General features: G+C 38.1%; 1 non-coding gene across 1 annotated transcript; it reads right to left on the bottom strand.

The window, feature by feature from the left end:
- Window positions 1-7,320: 7,320 nt before the first annotated feature.
- On the bottom strand, window positions 7,321-7,402 carry TRNAS-GCU (transfer RNA serine (anticodon GCU)). The gene has a single exon. It is a non-coding gene; the product is annotated as a tRNA-Ser (tRNA).
- Window positions 7,403-13,509: the final 6,107 nt, after the last annotated feature.

The raw sequence follows: 13,509 nt of genomic DNA, 5'->3' as shown, positions 1-13,509 counted from the left end.
TACTTTAATATAAAGAAGTACGTATTCCAAATTTCTCTATATACTTCATGGAGTGACAAATAATTTGAGCGACATTCATATTAGTTTTCTACATTTACTTTCATAGAAGAAATTGTGTGACATTTTCTTTGACAAGGCCCCTAAAAACTTGCTTTTTTGTAAGTCAGCATTTTTGTCAAGATATTTATTTTGATATGTGGTCCCCTAAACCAGGATTGTACCCCAAGCACAGGTCATTATTATTGCATGTTTTTATGACTTTGAAATCTCTATATTCTGCTAGAACTAAGTACAGAATCCTTCAAAGATTTAACACTGTGCAAAATGGCTTCCAAAGATTTCTTCAGCACAAGAAGATGTCTCCAAATTCTGTATCAATTGGCATTGCTGGTCTCAGTTTCTCAGAAGGCTTCTCTGAAAAAAGAGGCAATGCAGGCAGATGAATGCTCAGTTTGGCTCCCTCTTGTGTTTATTATTAGCTTTAGTGAAGGTTTTGGCTTTTCAGTAGGGATTGGGAGAGGGGAATTTGAAATGCCAGCTTCTTTGAAAGATTGTTCATCAACTCAATTTCTAAATAAAGTTCCTTACCACTGCTTTTCTGTTTTTCTCATAACACCATGGCAGAGAAAACTTTAGATCAGCAAGTATGGAATATATATTTGAATAAAATAAAAATTGGGATGTCATACAAACTATACATTAAAGGCTGGTGTTTTTTGTGTAATCAGAGAGTGCCTGAAATAATCCTTAAAAGGACATAAAATAACTCAGATGGCAGTTATATATTCTTTTATCTTTTCATTCCAAGACACTTTACAGTTTGCATGGTTCAGTCAAAAGTGCATCAACATTTTAAACTGAGGATATAGGCTTTGAGTCCTAGCTTGTAAGCGCTATGATTATGACTCTGATATTTTTTCCACCACTGCAGTTTCCACGAATTCTTTGAGACAAGTAGTGACTACAACAGGATGAAAGCGCAAGGAAGTGGTTTGCTTTCCATCCCCACTCTCACTCTGTATTTCTTGATTTTTATTTTGGTTATTCCTTAAGAAATGCACCCCATTTTTGCTTGTCTCCAGCCCGCTGTGTTCTGTCATTGCTTCCAAAAGTGGGTAATAGAAAGTGAGAAATAAAAAGGGAAAAATTCAAACTCCCCAAAGGCATATTTTTAAGAATTTTCTAGAACTTAAATATTTTAAATTGATGAACTGAGTCAGCCTAATAATGAACTTAGTATCACAAATCTGTGTCTTTTAACTTAATTACTTAAATTGTGTCTTTTAACTTAATTAATTCTTTATGCTGGAGAGAATTTTTGCTGGGGAAAAAAAAGTGCTTAGATAATCTACTTTTGGTTACTAGAGGAATCAATATAGAAAGCAGTTTTCCCAGTTTCTCAGTGAGAGTGCCAGCGATTAGCCTGGTAGACACCCCTGCTGATCAGCACAAAGGAGCTGAGACTGGCATAACCAAATGTTAGAAATATGTTAACGTTTGGTATTATGTCATTATTTATCAAGAAGGAACCTATATAGAAGGAGAAAATGAAATCTGTCCAATAAAGAAAAGGAAACGGATCATGAGAATGAGAATACTTTGAGTAGCTCTGATTTCTGGGCTGGAGATTTTTGGAAACCTGGAGCTCTGAAAGTAAAGGATACACTTATGATGCTTACATAGACAAAAAGCCATGTACCCACTGCTTCAGCCCCTAAGACCCCGGAAGAAGATATCCCACAAAGACATTAGAGTGAGGAAAAGCTACCTAACTGTTTGTCTAGATGGCAGCGTATAACAATGGCCAACATAGGATTTAATTCCAGATTTGTTCATACTACTGACTGTGGTGATGTAGTAGAGTGAGTTAGAGCTTATCGGGAAGTTAAAGATCCAGGAGAGGAGGAGATAGGAAAGAACTTGCCATAGAGTCTGTGGTTTGAGCTTTCTCCATGAGGTGGTCCTGGGACTCATGGTGATGGCCTGGACCGGGCCGAGGAGATGGGAGGTGCAGACTGAAAGACCTAAAGTCTTTATTTATCACCATCTATGTATCTGTATCTTTATATGTTACTAGTAAGTATTTTTCTGATTTGAGACTTTCAAAATGGTTTAGACTCAGATACTGTCCTGAAGAACCTAATGAACTAGCTCCCTCATGGACTAGAAACAGGAGATGTTTTTGGAAGGTGGCTGGGAAACGATCAGCTGTTTTTACCATAGGTCCTGGCACCTTCCTTTCCATAAATGACAAGGACAAGCATCTCCTTTCTTACAGCCTGTCCCTTACCAACCCTGTCCCAAAGAGTCTCCCTTCCAAAGCCAGAAGCAGTCCCAATCCATGGTCATTATGTATGCTCATCTTGGTAGCTCCGTGTAGCACTGAGTGGGGTTCTGGCAGAGCAGCACCAGCCTGGCCTGGTTTCTATTTCCTCAAGACCCAGGACTCATGCCTAACTCTCTCTCCTCTCCTTAATACTCTAATTTGCTGAGCCCAGAAACATTCTTAAACCAATTATCGTAAGTGTACAGTAATGAGTAGGAGGCACTGTGAGGATGAGCAGTTACCACAGCACAGTTCCCTAAGTGATTACAGCCTCCTGCCACCCCCTCCATTCACCACTAAAGCTCAGGAATAATTTGGAAGAAATATCTGAGAATCAGAAGTGGCCATCTTTTCATATTTTGAAACTACCATCTACATTGATAATAAAAAGACATCATTCAGTGTTAGAAGAAGGCTATGAGTTACCTATGGTAGGCAGTGTCTAGAAGACAATAGAAAGGGAACCTTCTGGAGTGCTGGTTTCTTGATCTGGGTGCTAGTTATATGCTTATGCATCAGTTCATACAACTCACTGAGGTGTTCACTTGTGATTTATGTACTTCCTCGTGTATTTATTTCTATTAAAAGTTTGCTGCCAAATCATGCCACTGGCTCTGGAAGCTCATGTCCTATAGTCATGGCACAGATCTAGCTCTTAGTGGCATGTGTGTAGCCCTGACTGTGAGAGTTATTCTGAGTCCCTAATACCATTTATAGAAATGATTCCTTTCTCTCTTGTCCATTAAACAACAGAAGGTTCAAGTAGAGGAAGGATGCTGATTTCGGTATGCACCACTACCCAGCAATGCTGATCTGCTTAAATGACACAGGTTTGATCTCTATCCATACTCCTCCCTTCTGAGTAGCCAGTCTAGTCCCTGACATGAAGGAATGCACCGAAGTGTGTGGTGCCTGAGACCTAGAGTTCAAGGAGCGTTCCTTTTCTAGCCACAAAAGCAGCCGTGCATCTGTCAGTTGAGTTTGATAAGGGTTAATGGAAGGAGGAGCGAAGAAAGGAGGGCTCCTGGTCATGCTCACAGGACCTGACCTAAAAGAGCCTGTGGGGGGTTCTCATCCACTCCTGAATGACATAGCACCAGTCTCCTCTGCTCTTGCTACTGGGTCTCATCATAGACTCATTCTCAACACCATCCTAACTGGGAGCTGCTCAGGAGACACATCTCCCTCACTTACATGATTTTTATTCAATTCTCAGAGTCCCTCAGTATAACATTTGTGCTCCCCACAAACTAAAGTGTGTATGAGTGTATGAGTATAGTCACAACAGCTGTGTCTACTGTTTGCCGAACCCTTACATAGGCATAGAGAAGATGTAGGCATATGAATTCCATGAAAACAACAGATTGCTACAGTTTCTGCTCAGTGCATGTGAGAAAATGAAACAATAATGAATTGCACATCTAAAGTATTTCATATAAATTATTTGACCTTCATGAAAATCAGAGAAGTAAGTTAGAGGCTAAGGCCAGATTAAGTGACTTCCTTGAAGGTATACAAATAGGATTCCAACCCAGATCTCTTGACTTAGGTTCATCAAAAGCCCTCCTAAATAAGTGACACAACAAGCCGCAAACTGGTAAACCATATTTACAACTAAGTATTCCAAATTAGTATTCAGAATATATATAAAGACCTCCTAGGAATTCTCCTGTGGTACAGTTGGTTAAGGATCTGGCAGTTGTCACAACAGCAGCTAGGACTGATCCCTGGTTTGACGGGATTGAACCCTGGCCTGGGAAATTCCACACACCCTGAGCGTGGCAAAACAAAAACAAAAACCCTCCTAAAAATAAACAGGGAAAAGGTGTTTTGATGGGAGGAACAAGGACTAGCTATTTCACAGAACGGTGAAAAAAAAACTGAATGGAATATAAAATGATGCAGAGACAATCTCAGTAGTTCTATGGAAAATGTAAATTAAAAGCACAATAAAAGCAGTATTTTTATAAAATTTAAAGAGATAGAATACCGAGTGTTGGAGAGCTTATGAAACTTTGGGGATTTAAGACTGATTTAAGAGTGTTAAGTGTAATGTCTGTGGAAATGGTTTGGAATTATTAACAAGTATTTGAATAAATTAGTCTATGACTCAACAATTAAATTACCACTCCCATTCCCTACTATTACTAAATACCTTACTAAACTTTTAATATAGACCTTAGAACATTAATTTTCAAAGTGTGGTTCTGGGTCCAGAATCATTAGAATCACTTGGGAATTTGTTAGAAATGGAAATTCTACAGTCCATCCTAGACCTAGAAAATCTGTGGGTATGTCCCAGCAATTTGTATTTTAAAAGGCCCTCCAGGTAATTCTGAGACACACTCAACTTTAAGTCTGTGCAGGAGAAGAGACAGTTAATGGAGTTGATTCCAGAGCAAAAGCACAACAAAAAAGAACTAGAAATAACAATTTTAAATTGATTAGGGAATGAATAAAGACATTGTATAGCAGTCATACAACTGACTATTTTATAGAACTAAAAAATAATGAAATGCATCAGCAGTCACAATATGGGTGGATCAAGTAGCAGAAAGTTGTATAAGTTATGGTAGAATTTTAATAGAGTTTCAAACAAGCAAAACTAAAATATATATTTTGGGGGGATATACACATACATGATAAATTAAAAGCAGAAAAACATTAATTTTTACTCTTTTGAGAGCTGATCCTAAATTAACTGTATTTTTCAGATAATATAGTTTTAATTACACTTTTGAACATTTTTTTTGGACTTTATGCCCTACAGTGTTTTCTTTTCCTTTGGATTTTGGAAAATAATCAGCCTTTGGGTTTTCTTCTCTGACACACTAGGATCCACTTGAGGGGAATGATCTAAAGTAGAAATAAGAACAAAAAATGGTTTCTGATACATGGACACTTCCCATCCCAGTAAGACTCTCCCAGGATCAGAGAATTCCAAACGATAATGGAGAATCGACTAATCGCCCACTAGGATTTGAAAAGATCTTCTCAATACCAGTATCATGGACCAGTATCATGGTCCATTTCCCTACTTAGCGCAATTATTGATTGTCTTTTTGTTTTCAAAACCACAGAAAAGGATTCAAAACTGTCTTTTAACACTGTTCATTTACTTTAAAGATTTTGATTTGTTGGGAAATTGACCCATGGTTACATAAAGCTTAGGACAGCTGACTGATGATGTTCTTCAGCTGTGTTCCAGTGTTCCATTTAAAGAAACCTTTTCCACATTAAAAAAAAAAAAATGAGAGAAAGAAAAATTTGCAGATAAGTTACATTTGACTTTTAGAATAATTTTGAAAATTCCAGAAAAGATCTAATCACCCATCTAACTGCTCAACTGCCCATATTAATAAAGGAATCTCAGGCTTCAAATTTGGGAACTGAAAGCTGCTTACATTAACGCAGAGATTTGGGAGCAGTTACTGGACCCAACTATAAACACAAATTCGTGCCAATAAAGAGAAAAGATGATAGGAAGAATGAAGAAGAGATTTATACGGAACATTACCAACAAGTGATGCCTAATCAGAACATATCACAGATAAACCTACAGACAGAGGATCCTGAAAGGTACAACTTTAGTTCTAGGAAGACCAAAATCTCCTCCTCCGTCCCAGAAATATACAAGGACACAGCATAATGTCCCTGTCCTGAGATCCCCACATCCCAAGGAGTGTGGAGTGGGGGAGGAAAGAGTTTGAACACAAACTTCCTCATCATAACTCTTAAAACTCCTCAGATAGATTTTTTAGGACATACCTTGATTTTTTAAAATATTGATTTGTTTGGCTTAAACTTGCAACTAGGAAACAAGCAACAGAGAAAATGGTTCAAATCACAACCCTTATTGAATATGCTTTAATCACAGAAAATGAAGCAGTAAATTGGGGACATTAGACTTGTTCATTATTTGTAGAACTGATTAATGTCACAGAAGTGCAATGAGCTCACAGATTTATCAGTTGTACAGTGAAACCCACCCAAGGTATGATGAGCTGAACCTGCTCTAGAGATGAGCTAGAAATTTTGAGTTTCATTCTCAAGAAATGCAGATGTGGGCCATCTGTGTAAATCACTCTGTTCTGTCTTAAAACTAGGAAAGAAGGGGTTTTTTTTTCTTACACTAAACCCAAGTTGCGATAATTTCTTGAATGTATACATCAACTTCCATTTTATATATTCAACCAGAGATACAATCCATGTGTTCTCATGATAACTAATAACCTGCCAAAGAGAAGAACTGGAAAAAGCACACCAGGAGGAGGCCTATGGATAAGGCCAGGCAACAGAAGGCTCTGAGATGAGTTTACAGGTTTTTAAAATATTATGTCTAATTTTCAATGTGTTTTAAAATCTGCTTAATAAAATGTGTTTACTTTTTTTAAGGAAGAGTTTGGAAAAATATTTTTACCAAATCATCCTAAAAATAATAATTTTAAAAAAGGAGATAATGCAATTAGAAAAATTATTTGAAATTTGAGGAGGGGAAAAAAATCATTTTCCTAAGTGGATAGACCTCAAACATTTATACGTGCATAACTTATACTCTATTGTTACATAAACACAAAATACTAAAATCACTGCAAAACTGATCGTCGTTTATACTGGAGGATCTGGCTTACTCGAGTATTAATGTAAAAAGAAACAACAAATTTGGAAACAAAATTAGTTAATTGTTAAACAAATCCACGGAGTTCAAAGCCCTCCCTAATTATGAATTGGTTGAAAACAAAAGTCCTTTGGAGGAGTCTGCTAGATATCAAGAGAACAATATGTTAGGGTAAAGTTGAGGAATAATCTGCAAAACCTGCTCTAAGAAGTCAGCACCTTAAATTCAGGAACACTCATGATTCTATATGGCAGGGAGATTTGACAAGTCATAGAAAATGGAGAGGAAGTTAGCTTTCGCGAGAGAATGACCCAACTGGCAATGCTAGGAAACCTGAAAATACTCCCGTGTCCTTCACACTAAAAGTGTACAGGCTCGACGAGGGTGGGATTCGAACCCACGCGTGCAGAGCACAATGGATTAGCAGTCCATCGCCTTAACCACTCGGCCACCTCGTCCCCACGTTTCAGCGTCCTGGGGTGTTTTATTTCGGAGTTTATACTCAGGAATTTATTGGCTATCCTGGGTGGAAAGGCCATTGAAATATGGCTTGGAGACATCTAGGAGACCTGGAGGTAGCTAGCTTCCACACGAATGGACAAAGAACTGAAGACGAAAGCTGCGACGGGGAAAAAAAGAGCTTAGACTTCACAGGAGTCATAAAAATGGTTGAGAAGTGGTAGGAACACACTTGCCTAGGTTTTCACTCTCTTTCTCTGCTGCCTGGTCCCAGCAGGGGGCGCCTCAGCGTCAGGTCCGGGCAGGCAGTGGGCGTGACTCGGCCAACCTGGGCTGAACCAGAGTTTGATGTCACTGCGTCAGCGGAGCCTGGTCCCTGCGCTCCAGAGAGAGGCTGCCAGGCCGCAGGAGCAGAGGTTCCCTGAGCCGGTCCCACTGGAGTCGACTTCAGGGGAGCTGGAGAATCTGGACTCTTAATTCGCGGTTAATAAAATAGCCTGGAAAATTAAACGACCAATGGGTTCAATTTCCATTCAGGGTTACTGTCACTTCTTCAGTACTTTAAGATGAAATTGCTTAGAAAAGAATCCTTAAACTCGTGGGGCTCTCCTCCCAGGTTATCTGCATCCAAAGAACCATGAATTCTGATCCCACCCATCCACCCCCTCCGGCCAGATACCTGTGTGTTTTCTAGGGGAGAGTTTATCTAACTTTCACTAGGTCTTCCAAGCCGTCTGATGCTGAAAACGTCAAGAAACTCAACACTAGTGAGAAAACAATTCAAAGAGAAAAAGTGTTCAGCTCCATCTCTTTGTTTCGTAAGAACGAACACAACACAGCAGCAATTATCACAGCATTGTAAATCAATTATACTTAAATATACTTTTAAAAATGCAAAAAAAAAGTACTGACTCAAAAAAATAAGTAAAGGAATGAACGTAATGAACAGATGAACAAACAAGAATAGAAACTAAGTCTGACAAATCAGAGTAATCATAAAAGCCTGGGGAAAAAAAAGATAATATGGAAGATGTCTTGCCAAGCAAGTTTTCTAGGGGTGGAGAAAAATGAAGTTGTCCCAGAATGAGGAATGGACCTGAGCAAAGGTAGGGAGGCATGCAAAGCGATCATATGACTCATCCTATTGTCAATTCTGATAGCAAAGGGTAGAGGAATTACATTCCTTTCGCAAGAAAGGACAGTATAATTAACATGAAAATTGACAAAAATATACAGTCCTTTCACAGGAAGTGATGGTGAATCACTGTGAAAATAATACACTAACTCTAATGTATTTGAAATTATTAAAAGAAATCTGAAAATTAAAACACTGAAAATATACTTAAATAGATTTATTAGACAGAGTAGAAGGAAGAATTAGGAAGCTGGAAGCTAGATTTGAGGGAACTATGTAAAATACTATCCACCAATAAAAATAGTTGGAAATTAGGAAAGAAGAATAAGAAAAGTGAAGGTTAGGAGAGTTCTATCATCTAATCAAAGTCCCAAAAGTAATTATTGAGAGAATAGGGAAGAGTCAAGATATACTTGTGGAATAAATTTATTTTTTTATTTTTTTTTGTAAAATAAATTTAAAGTATTTACAGCTATGCAAGTAAAATAGATTAAAAATAATGTACAACTGTACACACAATAATGGAATTCCAGAACACAAATGGTATCTCATAAAATCTAGCCAAGAGAAATGAGGAACAGCCTACTATGAAACATATCATACATATAATACCATAATGGAAATTAGGAAATGGTTTTCTCTGAATATTAATTAAAGCAATATATATCAGGACTTTCACTTCTAGATGGTTTAAAAAAGTTTAGGATAAGAGTTCTCAGCGTCGTTCAGCAGTAATGAACCCAAATAGTATCCATAAGGACGCAGGCTTGATCCCTGGCCTTGCTCAGTGGGTTAAGGATCCAACGTTGCTGTTGAGCTATCGTGGAGGTTGCAGATATGGCTTGGATCCAGTGATGCTGTGACTGTGGTACAGCTACAGCTCCAATTAGACCCTAGCCTGGGAACTTCCATATGTCATGGGTTTGGCCTTAAAAAAAAAAAAAAAAGGAAAAGAAAAGATACTTTTAGGAAGATGAATGGTCCTCCTAAAAATCATTTAAAAACACAAAAGTCACATGAATGATCAAAGGTACAATGAACAAATGGAACAAATAGAAAATTGGTAGTTATAAATCCAAATATATTAGTCATAATGTTAAACATAAATGGGTTTGACACTCCAAGCAAACTATATGGTTAAGCGAAAAAAGCAAACTAGTAGAAATGCATTACTTTTTGTTTAAGAGAGGAAAAATGAATATTTTCATTTATTTGCTTAAATTTTCAAAGAAAACAATGAAATTTTAAGGCCAAATATCCTACTTTTAAAAATGTCACCTGTACAGTAGAAGAAAGAAGAGTGAAGAGAGAATACTAATCAAAATAAGACCTCTGCGAACAAACTGATATTAAAGTTTTAACTTCAGAATCATGTAAATATTTTACTTATTTTTAAAAATCATAAAGCTTTCTTTCAACTTTGAAACACATGACCTAACTGTATATTAGATTGTTTGCATAAACATACAGAGAACTATTTTAAGTGACTTAAAATCACAATGTTTGGAAAATATGGTTCTAACGGGATCCATTCCAGAGACAGAGGTGCTGTAAAGGTATCTTTAAATTTTAAGTTACATTCAGTGTTCTTGTTCTTAGTGATTAAAAAAAAAATCTAAATGGCTCCCAAGATTCTAACCCCGACATACACTCCTTTTATGATCCCTTACCCCTGAGTGTGGATGGGCTTGATTCATTCAAGTGAATCCTTTTAAAGAAGGTCTAGAAGGCAAGACTATTCTAGTCATTCTGTTCCTCTGTATGTTTGATTGTTGAACTGTAGCAATGCCTATTCAGTTCTCGGAGTCTTAGTTGGGGTGGAATGAAATGTACCAAGCACATTAGCCTGAAAGATCACAAAATGGAGATAAGATTTAATTTGCCACCAAGACGGGATGAGGAGGTGTAACCTGTGAGTTCCTCTGGGCCGGGAGCTCCAGAGAAGTTCTTGGAACCTCATGATGCTCTTTGCTGGCTGTCTCCATTTGTTCTTCTTGTCTTTCCTTTAATACTGCTGCCCATTCTTTTCCTTTAAGTTTGTTTTGTTTTGTTTTGTTTTGGCAAATCGTCACACATAAACAAAAGTAGAGAGTAGAGTATAAATACGTCCAAGTACATCACACATACTTCAATAATTATCAACATTTTGCCAAACTGGTTTTCCATATTAGTGTACGGTTAATCTCAGGCATTAAATTATATTATGTATTCTTTCATCTGTTCAGTAAGAATCTTTAATCAATAAAGTGGGTATTCATTCATCTTTGAAGCTCTAGAAGTTCTCAATATAATTCATAGAATAAATAGTTTTCTTCAGCCAATTCTGCCACTACTTTCAGGAACGGCTGGGGAGAGAACAACTTTTTTTTTAATGTTTATGGTGCTATTACTTATTACCTATGCTTCTATTTGTTTTCTCTTGCTATTAAAAAGCAGGAACGGTTCTAGATGTCGTTTAAAATGAAATGATCTATGTGTAAAACAGGAGGCAAGATTATTCTCCATGAATTTCTACAAAAGTGCAAGGCTTGAGTAACCTAAACTTGCAGTTTAATACTATTATCTTCCTAATAGTTTGCCCTGTTCTCCTCTCCATTTCCTGCCTTGTAACTCAAGACTCAACCTTCAGTTCCTCATGGCTTTCCTCTGTCTGTTTTTCCCTCTTTTGGCATCCAGTCCAACGCTTCTCTTGGTGATTTAACTCCCAAATACTTCAGATTGGGTTGTCTCACTCCTGGCCAGACTCCAGGGATGTTTGAGGTCTCCTGCTTAAGTAACCAGAGTACCAGCTCCAGCCCACTGTCTCCCCAGACATCAAGGATTGAAAACTGGGTGCCTGAGCATACTATAAACCCGATTAAAACCCTTTTAACAACTGTGTAGTGTAGAGTCCTCGCCCTGGCAACAGGGTGCAGTCACACTCTGGTTGCATCCCATATTTGGTAGCAACATATTGGGGAAAAATAAAAATGCCTTTGGGAAAAATGCATGAGAATAGCTTGTATAATTTCAGAAACCACATGTGGTAGAGCCTGGACTTTGAAGCTATGCTTGAGTTTTGCTCTTCTTTACACCAGCAGAAGTCTCTGAACTGCTCTATTCAGTGATGACCCAGCTCTTACTACAAAAGAGAAGAGCATTTGGAGAGATCTATGTAATGAGCCGGAGGTCGGGCGCAGGGCCTCCTCTTCCTCTGAGGCGAAGTCCAGGAAGTCAAATTAGGGTGAAGCTAGGGCTTTCCTATCATGATTTTCCAGGTCTGGCTGTTTTTTACTTTCCTTTGCTGGGCTGTCAGGGGTTTCTGCCTGAGGCTGTTTATAAATGGTCTCACCTCCATTCTGTGCAGTTTGGCCTGGGTGGGCATAAGGTTACCAATGGATGCAGGAAGACCTGGAAAAAATAAGGATATAGAGATGACATTGATGGCACTGCTTCTCAGGCAAGGAGAAGTTAGATCAAATGCAGAGCACTTGCCTTGCATACTAAGGGTTGTGAGATTGATACCCACATTCTCCAGTTTCAGACTTTTGCTTGCCATCCTTACGACCTGGAGAAGTTCTCCAGTTAAAGGCAGATTCAAAGCCAGGAATAAAATTACTTAATCTTCAAGAGAGGTAGTTAAAACTTTCATATTTTTTCTATTAGATAGCTTAGCACCCAAGACAAGATCACAGCAGTGGGGAGCAAATCCAGAGCAAGCAATGATACATTATGAGAAAAAAAGACGGCTGTTACACATACATTTTTTTATTCTCTGTATTTATAAAGGCATTTCAAGATTAGAACTGAAACTTGAATAGAGCCTTGAAAGAATCATGTAAACTTTGTGTTATTTTCTGAATATTCTGACGATATTTTTTCCTCAAAAAATGCATTTGAAAATATATATTAATAGATGTACTTTGTTTTCTGGTCTGAATATTTGTGCTCCCCTAAAATCTGCATGTTGAAATCTAATGGCCAGGGTGATGGTATTTGGAGGTGAGGCCTTTGGTAGATGGTTATCTAATGAAGGCAGAGCCTTCATGAATGGGATTAGTACCTTCGTAAGAGGCACCAGTTAGCTGGCTTGCCCTTTCCACCATGTAGGAAGTCAGCAGTCTGTGGCTGGAAGAAGGCTTTCACCAGACTTCTGATCAGCTGGTGACTTGATCTTGGACTTGGCAGCCTCCAGGACTGCAAAACATAAATGCTACCTAGTCTATGATATTTGTTATAGTGGCCCAAATCAAGACACCATATTTATTCTTTTCATATAAGTTTCTAATTTTATAAAGTTCAATTTTATTTTACTAAGTTGACAGTGGATGAGTTTACTATATGTTTTTATACTATTCCATGAAAGGAAAGCTCACTTTGTTAGGGACTTGTTAAAGTAATTAAACAAGGAGACCATTAAACTAAGTTGGCTCTAAATGCCCTTGGTAGCCTAGGTAAGCTAACCAAAACCTAAGCCAGAAGCAGTGCACTGGAATCTGAGAAAATGAAATTTAAGATCAATTTCTCTCTCTCTCTCTCATACACACACACACACACACACACACACACACACACACACAGAGTTCCCAACCTGACTAGTATCCATGAGGAAGCGGGTTCCATCCATGGCCTCGCTCAGTGGGTTGAGGATCCAACCTTGTGTGAACTGTGGTGTAGGTCACAGATGTGGCTGGAATCCTGTGTTGCTGTGACTGTGGTGTAGGCCCGGCAGCTACAGCTCTGATTCAACCCCCAGCCTGGGAACTTCCATATGCCGCAGGTGAGGCCCTAAAAAGACAAAAAAAGAAAGAAAGAAAGAAGAAAGGAAGGAAGAAAGAAAGAAAGGAAGAAAAAGAAAAAGAAAGAAAGAAAGAGAAAGAAAGAAAGAAAGAGAGAGAGAAAGAAAGAATGAAAAATGATCACAAGGAACCAACCAGGTTTTCTCACATAAAGCAATCTTAAGGTATAGCCAATCAAATCCTCTCTTTGCTT

Source organism: Phacochoerus africanus, chromosome 9, assembly GCF_016906955.1.
Source record: "Phacochoerus africanus isolate WHEZ1 chromosome 9, ROS_Pafr_v1, whole genome shotgun sequence".
Lineage (NCBI taxonomy): Eukaryota > Metazoa > Chordata > Mammalia > Artiodactyla > Suidae > Phacochoerus > Phacochoerus africanus.
Note: the sequence above shows the minus strand (reverse complement) of the source record. Positions and strands in the feature narration are given on the sequence as shown.